We start from the raw sequence: 14,639 nt of genomic DNA on the forward strand, positions 1-14,639 counted from the left end.
CTGGGGGCTGATAGTGATAAAGTCTGTATCACCTGATCAGCAAAACAATGGCCTCTATTACTTTAAACTTCTTAAACACCTTACCAGCTGATCTTTTGATTAGTTCCAAACTTCCGCAAGCAGTCACTGTTCTGTCTGCCTGGCCCAGTGAAACTGGAGAGACACCTCTCGGTATTAGCTAGCATGCCTAGGTCCATGAGGCTGGGGTCTGTGCTGTGGCAGATTGGAGGGAGAGAAGGAGGGGGGGAGTCTCCTGCTTTAGCAGTGAGGGGGGTAGGGCAGGGAGGAAGCCAGGCAGTCTCTGCTGGAGCCTTACAAAGCATTAGCTAGCATACCACATGCTGGCTATGGTCCATGCTGTGACAGAGAGGAAGAAAGGATCCCTGCTTAAGTAGCGAGTGGTGAGGGGATGGGGGGGAGTGGGGCACGGGGAAGCCAGAAGACCTTGCTGTGCCTGCAAGTCTCTGCCAGAGCTCTGGCCAGGGAGCAGAGGGGAGGGGCCAGTTCTGCTGTGGAACAGAGAGTTCCACCCAGCCCAGAGGGACTCTGATTTGACTTACACCAGTAAGGGATATGGGACAGACACTGCATAAAGTGGTTTGACCCAAAATCAGTTAAGTCTGATATTATATTCAACCAGGTTTATCTCAAACCCATTTCAGCCATTTTCAAACTGGTTTATGTGCACTGAACATCTGTTCTGTTACAGGTTTAAGCCAGTTTCTGATCACTGAAACTGGTTTATGTGTAACGTCTGTCCCTAGCCTAAGGTGCCACCTTGCCCAGCTTTCTGCCTGACTTCAGATTAACATGACTAACTATCTCTCTTTACTCAGAGGTGTGTATGTGTGAGTGCCACTTGAATGTAGAATCAGTCTTCATTGTTATGCTTTCTACAAGGGACCTTACTGCTTATGAACTAAATTAAATGGCCATTTAAACACCACTCTCCTTAGAATATAACTTAAAGATTATGAATGTTAGATGCTGATTTTTTCCCACCTTCCAAATGTATCATGGACTAACTGTATGGACTAACTGTATGCTTTCTGCGCATGAAAAAAGTGTCTGTAATTAACTTTCCCTGTGACAATATTGGGCAGACAGCCAATACCTACAACTGTACAGAGTGCACACTGTCCTGCTTAGCAAAGTGCTTTTATTCAAATCTGTCAGAAGAAAATCCTCTAACAAGACTAACATAGCTATGTGAAAAAGCATTCCCTTTCTTTCAGTAGTAATTTACATGAGCTGGATACCCTACATAACATCCATTATAATACATTAGAGCTACAGGGCTCATTAACCATGCTGGATAACTCTCTTTAAAAAATTTTAAAAAGCAAGAGAGAAAATATTAGACAATTTAAGAGTTCTAATGCAGTCACCTGTGTGTTAGGTGGTGAATCTTGCAGGAAGCACATGACACCAATGCTCCATAATCCAGAGTTCCTGCACGGAGTTTAAGGTGTTGTTTCAACTTCATGAAGCACTAAATGGATCGGTTACTGCTTATCTGAGACATCCTGGGTGCTTCTACATGTGCTATTAATTTGAAGTAGGCTTACTGAACAGTAAAAATACTGCACAGTAAGCTTAGTGGGGAAGCATGTCTACACGTGTTCCCTCTTGGAAGCAGATTTGCTCCCAATGTCCCAATGTCCATGTAGATGAACATGGCTGTGCAGTGTGTGATGCCACATGTTCTGTTGTTCTCCGCACTGCAAGGGAGCGCTGCAGAGCATTTTTTGACCCCTGGCTATCCAGGGCTTAAAAAAAAAAAAAAAGTGGGAAAAAGAAGTCGGAAAACAAAAATAGTGTGCCATGCAGTGCACATGGCAGCAGCATGTGCCACTCAAGCCAGAGTGGCTGGACCCAGCCAGGGGCTACACAGCAGGATCGCCAGTACTGCAGCCCTGGGAGGCCTCCAGGACTCCAGATAAGGCTGCTGGGGCCAGCCCAGTGCTGGTCCCAGCTTCCCCTACCTCACCCAGGGTAACCTGCTGCATGCCCGAGATATGTAGTACAAGCATTCTCTGGAGACTAGTGACAGCACAAGGTGCACCACTGCTAGTTGTCCCTGGGGAACCAAATGTCTATGCATGTCTGACCACAGCCAATGGGAGCAGCCTGAAAAGGGCTGCTCCCACCCTGCTCTGCCCCCCTGCAGTAGCCAAGGGGAGCTCTAGGCCCCTCTTGGGTGCTAATCCAGGGGCTGGCAGGGAGCATGGGGCCAGAAGACAGCTCTCCCTTGGCACCGTACACATTGGAAGGGGTTCTGATGTGCATGGGGCAGGAGAGGTGCTGCTGCAGAGCCCTCCCACTCTATACACATGGGGATGAGCCCTGTGCCCAGGAAGGCTTCGCCATGCAGCCCAGAGCTGGCTATGATCTGTCCTGTTCTGACGCAGCTCCTACCCAGCCCAAGGCAGGGCAGGGAACTCTCTTGGTGCAGGAAGCTTCTGGCCCTGGCTCCATAATCATGGAGCCAGGGCCAGGAGCTGCCTGCTGCCAGGGCAGGGGGACACTGTCCTGGCCGGGCTCTGACTTTGGAGCCCACCCCAGCAGCAGGCAACTCCTGGGGGCAGGGATCAATCTCCCAGCCCCTGCTCCGATTATGGAGGCGGGGCCAGGAGCTGCCTGCTGCCAGGGCAGAGGGACATTGTCCAGGCCTGGGCTCCATGCTTGGAGCCTGTCCTGGCAACAGGCAGCTCCCAGGAGAAGGGATTGTTCTCCCGCCGCTTGCTGCCTGGGCTGACTAGCAGCAAATTTGCTGTCCGTCAACATCTACATGTGTGCTACTGTGCTGTCACTACTGCATGGTCCATTTTCTACCCTGCAAATTAACCCTGCAGTTGACTGACTGTGCAATAAGCACCTTCACATATAGATGGTAGATTGCAGTATAGCATCTCTCATAGACACACTCCCTGTCTACCTAACTCATACTTTTGCAGCTATCAATTAAGCCAGGTCCCTCCATAGAGGCTAGAACTGAGAGACTTTCAATTGTGGAATTCATTTCAGTCCTGTCTGGGAGTATAATACTCAAAACACATGGGCAACTGGTGCCTCCTGAGTCTGGGGGGGACACACAGACCCTGCTGGCGGGAGCCACAACAGTGGCAGAGCTGGAGAGTACTTGCCAGTCAGCAGTGGGGACGGCCCTGTAGGGGGGGCACATGCCCCCCCTACCAGTCGCCCATGCCGAAGCATAAAGCAAGGCCCATCTCTTTACTCTGGCATCTGAGCAAAGCAAGACTTAAATAAGGTTGAATATTTGTGGGTGTGATGGTTTGCTGTCAGGAAGTCTGAAATTGATAGTGTTCCCTGGTTTGTTATTTTCTGGGGAAGCTGTTGGAATTGGTTAATATCTTTGTAAATTTAAAATCATGACAGGTACCTAGATCAGATAGGGAGCAGTTTCCTCCCCATAACTAAATAAAGAAAAAGTAGTGTACCAAACATTTAAGGATACATTTGATTGCATATGATTTAGCTATGATTTTTTAAAATTTACCTACCCTGTAACACAGAGAGCAACAATTCAAGCAAAAAAATCTAACACCGCACTCAGACAAGGCTCAAGTTGCCAAATTATACACAACTTGCAAAAAACAAGTCCTTATTTTCTTAATTATCCTAGCATAACAAAAGGAAGCAGAAATGCTCTTATGCTTAGTCTTAACCTAATGAGAAATGTAAAAGACAGGGCTGAATTTTATAAGTGTTTCCTCACTGGGAATAATATTTCTCAGCTTTCTGGTTTTAGTGCAAACATCTGGCTTCTAAAAAGTTCCAGCTTGTTATGCAGTTAAATCTTGTGACACCAATATGCAGGTATGAAGACTCAATTTAGAACTGGCAATGCTATTAATATTCAGAGGTATTAACTCTTCTAGCAATATAAACTTGTATTTACTGAGAGATAATAAAATTACTCTCCAAAGAACCACTACCATTTTAAATCAGTTTATCTACCCCTATTTAGTATATGCAGTGACAATATCTTTTCTGTGAGGGCTGGAATGGAAAGTTTTTCTTTTCTCTTCCTGCAGGCATAATTCTACACCTTTCTGAGTGCATCTAAGCTGTAGACAAACAATTTAGCAGCTTGTGGAAGTGTGAAATGAACAGAAAGAAAGATAAATCTTAAGAAGATGGTAGCTATGATGGTGCTAAAAGTGAGTTATCTGAGGTTGTTCCCAGCCCTACAGGCCAATGAAACAAAATGTACCGAACTGTAACATAAAGGTGTCTGGAATTTAATGAGACACTCCAGCCAGTGACCATGCAGGGTCAAAAGCTGTCACTCCATGGAAACAATTTGATTTGGGATGACTAGTCTTCAAAAGGTTATATATCGCTTTGGGGGTAAAGGACTATAAACTGAAACAAATGTATTTAACTTCTGAAGGCAAAGGTATAATTAACTGAGGGCAGGAACCTCCTGTAATTCCACACTCTAGGCCAGTGATTTTTAACCTGTTTTCATCTGCAGAACCTTAAAAAAAATTGAATGGAAGGGTGGACCCCTTTGAATTGTATGTGTGAGTATTCACATATTTTTGTTTGATCATAGTAATCTTTTGTGGACCCCTTAGACATAGTCTGCTGACCCCGAGGGATCCACAGACTGCAGGTTGGAAACCACTCTCCAGGCACGTACTGAACTTTTGCAGGTCCTGTCTATAATTTAATTTCTCATAATTTACCCAGGAAACAGTTCATAAACTTTACCCAAACATACAAGGAGCGAGTACAAAATGCTATGACTACGTAGAAAGTTTATATGGTTTACACTGAATTACCCTTTGATAAGGTGGCCAAACCCAAACTAGCAAGCAATCCTTGATGGTGTATAAGGTGGGTGCAAACTTTTGTTGGAGGATGCTAAGAATTGCACAAGCTTACATTTGGTACTAGACGCTGTACCCAATTTCTCACACATGCTCTCAAATAAACTTGGCAAGTGACTAGCGAACAGCAGCTGAAGCAGAAAGCTCAGACTGGGTGCCGACTATGAGCATGACATCAGAACCCCACTCTGGGGAGTCTTTGCCACTGGGGGCCATGTGTAGACAGAATGAGAGGTGTGTTAGCACCACACTTTAAAGAGGGCTAAATGCTTTTGCACTGCTTTAATGGTGTTGGTGTTTGCATGCCTCAGTGGCATATTCCAGCTTCTGTAGGAAATTTGGCAACTTGAAGGAGTTTTAGTTTGCTGCCCTTACAATCGTGAAGCGAAGCACTGGGCTCCATGCAGCTCCATGGCTCTCCAGGAAGGCCTGAAGGAAGCCTGGCAGCAGCCTGGGAAAGCAGCTCCGCCTAAGAAAAGCAGCAAGCCTGATTTTCCTCCTCCCCACCATTCCGCTAGAGCCTGCCTGTCTGAGCTGTGCAAGGGCCCGGTGTTTTCCTCTGCGGCTGTGGGACCACCTGAGCTGGGTGCCTGTGGGCGGGTGCTGCCTGTGGGAGCATCACCGCTGCTGTGGAGGGAAGCACCAGCCCCCACTGCAGCCCAGGGACCGCTCTGCCCACCGGCAGCTCGCCCTCCCCCTCCACCAGAGAGGCAGGTAAGTCAGCGGGGCGTGTGCACGACGCGGAGGTTTAATCGGCCCTAAATTGAAGCGGTGTTTTTTAAAACCCACCACTTCAATTTAGGGCTCCTGTTTCATCTATACACACCCAGGGATGACGGTGGCATTGCAGCACCATGGCAAGAGACAGGCAGCGCAGCACAAAACTGCACCAAGCAGTATATCTGGGGGACATGGTGCAAGCGGGACAAATGGAACGGCATTCCCCTCTAAGGAGCCTTTGTCAGAGCAGGCACAGAGTGGCACCCAATACGTATGTACTGGGGAGAGTAGGGGGAGAAGAAACAAATGGGGCACAAGAACTGGCTCTCAGGGAGCCCAGCCACAGGGCAGCTGCTGACAGAGCTAATGCGGATACAGCAGTAGCAGTGGCAGCAGCTTCAGTAGTCTGGGCAGATGAGATTTCCCTTCCTTTCAGCCATACCCCTCCTCCCTACCCTCATCCCACCCAATCTACAGTGGTCAGCACATCCTTGCTGCTCTCACCCCCCAAGCACTCCATAAGCTTGCTACGCCTCTGTTCAGATTTCAGCCTTTCAGCTATAACCATAGGCTGGGGCTGAGGGGCAACTTCAAGAAGCCCAGTCTGCAAACAATGCAGGCTCCAGAAACAGTAACAAGTCCAACTTACAGCTCAGCAAGAACAGCAAAATCCCAACTGGCAGTCCAATGAGAATGGCAGCTGCAATTCTAGGAGTAGCTGCTACAGACTCAAAAACCAGGTTTACTGCCCTTAATGTCTGTGAACCCAGTCATTCCCTATCCAGAAACAGAACCACTTTCAGGGCTGCACCTAAACAACTTGAGATGGCAGTTACTGTAATGCAGGGGGAGAAGCCACTAGAGATTTTTAATTAATTCCTCCTTCGACAGGAAAAGGACAGAAGGGGAACATGACACTGTGAAAATACTTGTGAAAAATATGGGCCTGTCGTATCTACCATTTTAGAGAACCAGGGGATTTCTGAGGAAGTACAACAGTGGTTTTTATAGGGGAACTCTTCTCAGAAACACAGCCACATGCCAATACTTGATGTGTGTGAGAGCTGTCATTGTCCATGGCTCAACTGTGATACTCTGATACAAAGAAAGAACCAACAGATCTTCTTGTCCTAGGAAGAGCTGGTGCCTCAGAAAAAGCAGGTGCTAGATGTTTAGGCTAGTAGTCTTAATTCAGCAAAAGGACAGGCAAGAATTTTTTTTCTGGGGTGATATCTTTTATTGAACTAAATACATAGTTGGGATAAAGTAAGACAAACTTTCAAATGCAAAGCATTCATCTTGCTCATTTAATTTTATCCCAACACTGCAGCTGGTCCAATAAAAGAGATCAACCCAAAAAATCCTTGCGTCTTGCCATCACAGCTACAACACCCCCTAACACTGCTTCACTACTTAAACAGAAGGAGACTGCCAACCACTTCTCAGGTGCAGGCTAAAGGAAGGGGTAGCAAACAAAGAAAAAGAATCTAATTCTTCTCTGCTACACCTCCTACCCCAAGGCTAAGGAAGCCTAAGAAACATGCTAAAGCTGATCCTATTTTGTCAAGTGAAACAGAGCAGCTTCCAGTGGAGTTTGCCAAACTTAGGTAGATTTGTCACATCAGAGTTTTAGTAGTCTTGCTCTGGATGTTGCTACAGCACAATGGCTATTCAATACATCTAAAAGTTTCCAAAAGCCATTACCTCATGAATCAGATTGCATGCAACTTCCTATACCTAGTGATTTATCTTCCTGTCAGCATTACCTGTCCTGAATCACTTCAGTTCATATATAAACTGTTAGGATGCTGTGGGAAAAGAGGTGTTCAGGCATCATCCTAATCAATTTGTGCCCTCGACTAAAATGTCCAAAAAGGTTAATGCTACCTTAGCCAGCCTCTGATCTCTGCCTATTTATGATACTGGTAGAGTTGCCAAGCAGTTTTTTGCATTTTTTTAACTTTTTAAAACATACATTTTCTGACTGTACTTCTCCATCTACACTGACTTCTGCCAAACCTTGTGCTTATTTGTACCAAACCCTGTGCAAGTGAGCAGCAGCAGTAAATGGTAAGCAGTTTGCAGGTCAGTTAGCTGCCCCTCTCTTTGAAGGGGAGCCCTTATACTTGGTGAGAGGAACCAGGGAAAAAGGAACCTTTTATGACCAAGGAGCAGTAAACAGGCCAACTTATTGACAAGTTTGCTAAGGAAAGTGTGCTTGGAAGAAGAGTAGCAAAAAAGAGGTGGCAAATTAAGAAGACATCACAATGCCACAGCCACTGCCACCGCCACTGGCTCTGCTTGCACCCATGAGGGGTCTGTCCAGGTAGGAACGCTCACTGTTGAGATTCACCCACGTCCTGGTTTGGCACTGAAGTGTGTGGCCTGCAGGTTCCTTCTAGTGATAGGGAGGTGGGGGAGTGCCTGCGATGTAAGTGGTGCCTTCTAGTGGTGTCCCTCATGAAGCAGACACGAGGCCCAGAGGAGGAGTGGGAAAGATTCGAAACATTCTCCACCATGAGGACTTCATTGATTCTATGCTGAAGGAGATCTCTAGGACCGTGGAAGAAGGACTACCAAAGGCAGCACTAGAGAAGGGATAGGACATGTAGTCCCAGGAGGATGGAAGCTGGAAGCTTCTGACCTCTAGCGGCAAGCATACATCTTCATATCCACTTGCACCAGTTTGCCTGGAGAATAGATATGGGGTCCTAGAAACAGAGGAGTACGTTCCATTGGAGGACAGGCCAGGCCTTCCCAAGGTGTGAAGGACAGAGACCGCTACCACCAAGAAGCAATGGGTGGTAGGGATTGAAGACTCCCTTCTGCAAGGGGCGGAGGCATCCCTCTGCCAACCTGACCTATTGTCTCAGGAGGCCTGCTACATGCCCAGAGCCCAGATCCAATATGTCACAGAGGGATTAATGAGACTCATCTGGCCCTCTGACTACTACCCCATACTGCTCATTCGTGTGGGCATCAATGATACTGCCAGGGGAAACTCCAAGCAGATCAAAAGTGACTACAGAGCTCTGGGTGCAAAGGTGAAGGGGACAGGGGCTTAGGTGGTGTTCTCCTCGATCCTTCTGGTCAAGGAGAAGGGCCCAGACAGGAGCAGGTACATCCAGCAGATCAATGAATGGCTGTGCAGATGGCATTGCCAGCAGGGCTTTGACTTCTTTAACTATGGAAGAAGTTCCAAGAAAGATTGCTAGGAAGAGATGGTATCCACTTGCTGAAGACAGAGAAGAGCAGCTTCACAAACAGGCTCACTAACCTAGTGAGGAGGGCTTTAAACTAGGTTTGCCAGGGGATGGAGAGCAAAGCCCTCAGGTAAGTGAGGAAGTGGATGACCCGGAGGAAGAGCAAGCAAGAGGGGGCAACAGAGGTGGCCTTCTCATTCTTCCTGAGAAAGTAGAACAAATGGCTAGTTTACTGCAGGTGCTTGTACATGAATGCATGGAGCCTGGGAAACAAACAGGAAGAATTGGAAGTCTTTGCTCAGTCATGGCACTATGACATGACTGGAGTAACAGAGACTTGGTGGGGTAGCTCGCATGACTAGAGCACTGTTATGGATGAATATAAAATGTTCAAGAAGGACAGGCAGAGGAGAAGGGAAAGAGGGGTTGCACTTTATGTAAAATAGCCATATGATTATTCAGAGCTCCGGTATGAAACTGGAAATAAGCCTGTTGGAAGTCTTTAAGTCAGTGTCAGAGGGGAGAGCAACAAGGGTGATGTTGAGGTGGGGGTCTGCTATAGACCACCAGATCAGGAGGAAGTGGTGAATGAGGCTTTCTTCAGACAGCTAGCAGAAGTTTCCCAGTCACAGGCCCTGCTTCTCATGGGGGACTTCAATCACCCTGATGTGCTGGGAGAGCAATACAGCAGTGCACAGGCAATCCAGGAAGTTTCTGGAGAGTGTTAGGAACAACTTCCTGGTGCAAGTGCTGGAGTGGTCAACTAGGGACCATGCTCTTCTTGACCTGTTGCTCACAGACAGGGAAGAACCGGTGGGTAATGTAGCAGTGGATGGCAACTTGGGCAGCACTGACCTTGAGATGATTGATCTCAGAATCCCAAGGAAAGGAAGAAAGGCGAACAGCAGAGTATGGACCCTGGACTTCAGAAAAGCAGACTTCAACTCCCTTAAGGAAATGATGGGCAGGATCCCCTGGGAAGCCAGTCTGAGGAGAAAAGCAGTCCAGCAGAACTGGCTGTAGTTTAAAGAAACCTTATTGAGGATGCAGGAATGAACCATCCTGATGTACAGGAAGACTATCAAGTATGGCGGAAGAGCAGCTTAACTTAGCAGCGAACTCTTCAAAAAGGTCCCAGACAATTGGAAAAGGGCAAATATAATGCCCATCTTTAAGAAAGATGGCCTTTATTTAGAAGAAGGAGGCTACAGGGAACTATAGACCAGTCAAGTCTTCAAGGAATCCATTTCTAAGTACTTGGATGAGAAGGTGATTAGGAACAGTCAGCATGGATTCACCAAGGGCAAGTCATGCCTGACCAAACTGACTGCCTTCTATGATGAGATGCCTGGCTCTGTGGGTGCAGTGAGAGCAGTGGATGTGATGTACCTTAACTTTAGCAAAGCTTTTGATACAGTCTCCCACAAAATTGTCACAATCAAGTTAGGAAGTACAGGTTAGATGAAGACTACAAGGTGGATATAAAACTGTCTGGATTGTCGGGCACAATGGGTAGTAGTCAATGGCTCGATGTCTAGTTGGTAGCTGGTATCAAGTGGAGTGCCCAAGGGACTGGTCCTAGGACTGGTTTTATTCAATTTCTTCATCAATGACTAAAACATGGGTTACAGTGCATCCATAGCAAGTTTGCAGAAGACACCAAGCCAGGGGGAGTGGTAGATATGCTGGACAGTAGGGCTAGGATTCAGAGAGACCTCAACAAAGTGGAGGATTGGGCCAAAAGAAATCTCATGAGTTTCAATAAGGACAGGTGCAGGGTCCTACACTCAGAACAGAGTGCTATGCACTGGTACAGGCTGGGGAATGACTGCCCAAGCAGTAACTGCAGAAAAGAATCTGGGGGTTATAGTGGACAATAAGCTTAAGATGAGACAACAATGTGCCTTTGTTGCGAAGAAGACTGGGCTGCATCAGTAGGAGCATTGCCATAGATCAAGGGAAGAGATTATCCCCCTCTATTCAGAGCTAGTGAGGCCACATCTGGAGTACTGCGTTCAGTTTTGAGCTTCTCACTACAGAAAGGATGTGGGCAAATTGGAGAGAGTCCAGAGGAGAGCAGCAAAAATGGTTACGGGGCTGGGGCACATGATTTCTGCAGAGAGGCTAAGAGAACTATGCTTATTTAGTTTAGAGAAGAGAAGACTGAGAGGGGATTTAATAGCAACCTTCAACTATCTAAAGAGGGGGTGCAAAAGAGGATGGAGCTAGACTATTCTCATTGGGCATGTGTAGACAAAACAGGGGTCCTAAATTAAAGCAGTTGGTTTTAAAAAACACTGCTTCAATTTAGGGCTGATTAAACCCCCGTGTCATGCAAACACCTTGCTGACTTACCTGCCTCTCCGGCGGAGAGGGAAGAGCGAGCTGCCGGCGGACTGATGCTTTCCTCCACAGCAGCTGCGGCCACCCCTCCAGGCAGCACCTACCTGCAGGCACCCAGCTCGGGTGGTCCCAGGAGGCACTGCAGCTGTGAAAGGAAGCACCAGGCTCCCATGCAGCTCAGGCAGGCAGGCAGGCAGGCTCTAGGGGAGGAAGAAAAAAATGAAAAGATCAGACTTGCTGCTTTTCTTGGGCAGAGCTGCTTTCCTGGGCTGCTGCCAGGCTGCCAGCAGGGTTCCCTGCAGAGCCATGGAGCTGCATGGAGCCCGGTGCTCCGCTCTGTGGCTGTAGGGGCAGGAAACTAAAACTCCTCAAAGGAGTTTCAGTTTGCTGCGCCCGAAGTCATTTAAGGTGCGTTACACCACTGAATTTCCTATTGCACTGGTGCAAAAGCATTTAGCCCACTCTAAGGTGCTGTGCAAACACACCTCTTGTTTCATCTACACATGGCCATCGGTGTCAGATGAGAGAACAAGGTACAATGGTCTCAAGTTGCAAGGGAAGTTTAGGCTAGGCATCAGGAAAAACTCTCTCACTAGGAGGATAGTAAAGCACTGGAACAGGATACCTAGAGAGGTTGTAGAATCTCCAACCTGGGAGGTTTTTAAGAACCAGCTAGACAAAGCCTTAGCTGGGATGATCTAGTTGAGGATGGTCCTGCTTTGAGCAGGCGGACTAGATGACCTCCTGAGGTTCCTTCCACAACCCTAATTTTCTATGATTCTATTTGTAACTTCCAACTGCTTCCTAAATCCTTCTTGTCAGATGCAAGTCAGTGTATTTTTCTAATTGTAGGGGCAACAAATTGTATCTAATTCACTCCTCCCCTCCCAACCATCAACTTTGCAGACCATCGTCACTTTCTGTTTCCTTGGCTACAACTCCCTCTCCTTTCTTGTGTATGCTACTGACCACTTTTGCCTCTAACTAAAGCCTGTCCTCTCTAGCACCTAATCCAATACCACTGGCTTTGAAACCCATTAGTAGTGCATTTTACAAAAACTCTTCAGTTTTCTATCTATTCACCCTCAAGAAAAATACAATTTGTAGAAGAAAGATACGACATTAAATGTGCAGCATCTTTCAAAAGCTCTGTATAAAAAGACTTGTTAGCTCAGTCATCCCCAGATCCAAAACTCCTATGCCTAAAAAAGGCAGCCTGTGAACTGTCTTTTCCAAGGTACATGTGAGATTAAACTTCAACATCAAAGCATACTGGGAAGAGTGAAGATATACATGCAGCTATCTTCTATCATAAGGACAGGAACATGGAAAATGATAGAGGAAAGGACTCCGTGGTAACGACAGCAGAAAGAGCCATGGATGACCAACCAAGAAAAGAAGAAAACGGTCCAAAATCTGTTACAGCTCATGAGGTGAACCTGCAGAGAGTAAATAAAGCCTTGGGAGCAAGTGGGAGAATGCTTCCTTCTATTCCCTCATTCCAAGACCTGAAGAGGTCTCTTGCGGCCCCTTGTGAAAAAACTTGTGACTCAGAGTAGAAGAGTAGACAAAGGAAGGATATGTTTAAAAGTAGGGGTGCATCAATAGAGATTTTTAGGGTTGATACAGATAGCCAATTTTTAAGGAGGCATATTGGCCGATTCCAATCCCATTTCCAATGCAGCTGCACGCAGCTGGTAAGTCTGCTGTGGTGAAAGGGGAGGCAAGGGGTATGGGGGGGCAGATCAAGGTCTCTGTGGTGAGGAAGTAGAACTGGGGCTGGGGCAGGCACTGCCCAGGTGGGGCAGGTGATAGAGCCGCAGCTTATCTGGGGAGCACAGGAGGGGGGCTCTGGGAGGGCACGGGGGGGCGTGCCCCAGATCGGTGTGGGGCGTGGGCAGGGTGGGATGCAGCTGTGGGTTGGGGCTGGCACCAGGGCACCAGCGGTACTGGGAGAGGCCTACAGGGGAGGGCTGCAGCCACCCCAAAAATCACCATAGCCATCCCATAGCTCCCCTCCCAGTGCTGCCACTGCCCACCCCATGCAAATCCAGGCGCACATGCCCCGCCCCCATGCCCTCCCAGACAATTGGTGTGAACAGTGGCAGGATCCGCTGGATGGAGTGGATGAGCCTCTGAACGAGCTGTGCGCAGCAGCAGAAGCCGCCCCTCCCTCCCACCTTCCCATTGCCTCCAGACAAGCTGCAGCTCCATCCCGTGCCCCCTCCCCCCCACCGCCCGCCCTGGCTGAGCAGTGCCTGCTCCTGCCTCAGCCCCAGCCCCACACCTGCCTCACCACAGGGGGCTTGATCTGCACCCCCCGTGCCCCTCCCAATCCCCCTCCCCTTTCACCACAACAGACTTACCAGCTACACACAGCTCTCCACACTGCCAGCTATGCTTCTCGCTGCCTACGTGCTGTGCTGCAGCTGCGTGCATGCATGGGCCATTTATTGGCCAAATTATTGGCCACATCAGGCCAATATTTCCAATATAGATAATTTTCTTTATATTGGTGCCAATCCGATATTGAACCGATGTATTGGCTCACTTCTATTTAAAAGGCCTTTATTTAGTTTTCATTTTTTTTGCACTAGAAGAGGTGAAGCTGTAGCATACTACAGAATTTAATCAGTTCTTCAACAGGGGTATACCAAGACAGCACTTGCATTGAAACAAGTGAGTGGTACACTCAGGTGTCATGCCTAGCATTTCTTAATATGTGAAATTCAGTCTAAGCTCGGCATACTGAAAATAATCAGTCAGTCCTGGCGTAAGTGAAAGAGTTGGAGACGGCCAGGCTTATTCAAACAAAACTCATGCATTAAAGGAGCCCTCACTACCCATTCTAGTAATTAAACATACAGTAGAGTGTCTAGTCAGAGTAGTCTGCTTATGCACTACCTTTAACATGTAGTTTATCAACTAAAAATGAAAAAGTGCCAATTCTTTCAAGCTATAAAACGAACAGTTCAAATCCTAGGTTCCTTACCCTATGCCCATATTTTTTTAACATATTAAATACTTGATACACTTGAAGTGTAGTTATATAATAAAAGCCTTGATCAAAGGTCAAAAGTCTTCCCTTAGTCTCTCTCAAAATGCCATTCAAACCTTATATAAAGTCTAGGATATAAGGACACAGACATGACTCTATGTAGATCTCCCGCTACTGTATCCTGGGGCAGCAGAGGTGAGCATGAATTTTCTTGCAGGAAGGAGGAGTGGGGAGAAGAGTGAGCGAGCAAAAGCAGTCTACCCTGGGATACCGGAGGACCTGGCCAAACATAATCACCATGTGTGTGACACGCCACACACTCAAATTATAGCTTGATAGAAACCAGCTATAAAAATGTTCTACCTTTTTCAAGCAACAAATTTATGGCTAGTTGGTCATTTTTATTGGATAATAATTACTTTGCACGTGTAGCAAATCTAAATTTATATGCAATTAACTGGTTAATTACACAAATTGATGTAACATTTCAGGGACCCTTGACTACTTCCTTGGAGT

At 47.2% G+C, this 14,639-nt stretch overlaps 1 protein-coding gene across 6 annotated transcripts in view; it reads right to left on the reverse strand.

Moving 5' to 3' along the window:
• Positions 1-14,639, reverse strand: part of ZC3H12C (zinc finger CCCH-type containing 12C) — a 58,666-nt gene that overhangs the window by 38,990 nt on the left and 5,037 nt on the right. For 2 of the 6 annotated variants that reach the window (XM_090029449.1, XM_090029441.1), the window contains exon 2: positions 11,138-11,325. The exons of 3 other annotated variants lie outside the window; for them this stretch is intronic. The gene's annotated coding sequence lies outside the window, so the exon portion shown is untranslated. The remainder of the gene's footprint in view (positions 1-11,137; positions 11,326-14,639) is intronic. One more of the 6 variants, XM_090029455.1, reaches the window with a different exon arrangement.

The sequence above is a fragment of the Crocodylus siamensis genome, chromosome 1 (genome assembly GCF_052110815.1).
Source record: "Crocodylus siamensis isolate JL-2025a chromosome 1, ASM5211081v1, whole genome shotgun sequence".
NCBI classification, from domain to species: domain Eukaryota; kingdom Metazoa; phylum Chordata; order Crocodylia; family Crocodylidae; genus Crocodylus; species Crocodylus siamensis.